This window comes from Megalopta genalis, unplaced genomic scaffold, assembly GCF_051020955.1.
Source record: "Megalopta genalis isolate 19385.01 unplaced genomic scaffold, iyMegGena1_principal scaffold1368, whole genome shotgun sequence".
In the NCBI taxonomy this organism is placed as follows: domain Eukaryota; kingdom Metazoa; phylum Arthropoda; class Insecta; order Hymenoptera; family Halictidae; genus Megalopta; species Megalopta genalis.
Window position 1 is genome coordinate 21,336 of NW_027477437.1, and position 1,165 is coordinate 22,500.

Genomic DNA, 1,165 nt, shown 5'->3' on the forward strand with positions numbered 1-1,165 from the left:
ATTACTCGTTTTGATCCCCGCTACACAGCCGTATACGTTTTATAATTTTGTGGAATCGGTAACCTTGAGATATTTAACATAACGCGGATCGACTGTCTCTGTCTCTTTCTAGATCGGAATTATCGATGTTTCCCGGAAACTAATGGGATATTAATTAAACTTTATACACGAAATTACTCGTTTTGATCCCTGCTACACAGCCGTATACTTTTTATAATTTTGTGGAATCGGGAACCTTGAAATATTTAACATAACGCGGATCGACTGTCTCTGTCTCTTTCTAGATCGGAATTATCGATGTTTCCCGGCAAACTATTGGGAGATTAATTAAACTTTATACATGAAATTACTCGTTTTGATCCCCGCTACACAGCCGTATACTTTTTATAATTTTGTGGAATCGGTAACCTGGAGATATTTAACATAACGCGGATCGTCTATCTCTGTCTCTTTCTAGATCGGAATAATCGATGTTTCCCGGCAAAGTAATGGGAGATTAATTAAACTTTATACACGAAATTACTCGTTTTGATCCCCGCTACACAGCCGTATACTTTTTATAATTTTGTGGAATCGGAAACCTTGAAATATTTAACATAACGCGGATCGACTGTCTCTGTCTCTTTCTAGATCGGAATTATCGATGTTTCCCGGAAACTAATGGGATATTAATTAAACTTTATACACGAAATTACTCGTTTTGATCCCTGCTACACAGCCGTATACTTTTTATAATTTTGTGGAATCGGGAACCTTGAAATATTTAACATAACGCGGATCGACTGTCTCTGTCTCTTTCTAGATCGGAATTATCGATGTTTCCCGGCAAACTATTGGGAGATTAATTAAACTTTATACATGAAATTACTCGTTTTGATCCCCGCTACACAGCCGTATACTTTTTATAATTTTGTGGAATCGGTAACCTGGAGATATTTAACATAACGCGGATCGTCTATCTCTGTCTCTTTCTAGATCGGAATAATCGATGTTTCCCGGCAAAGTAATGGGAGATTAATTAAACTTTATACACGAAATTACTCGTTTTGATCCCCGCTACACAGCCGTATACTTTTTATAATTTTGTGGAATCGGAAACCTTGAAATATTTAACATAACGCGGATCGACTGTCTCTGTCTCTTTCTAGATCGGAATAATCGATGT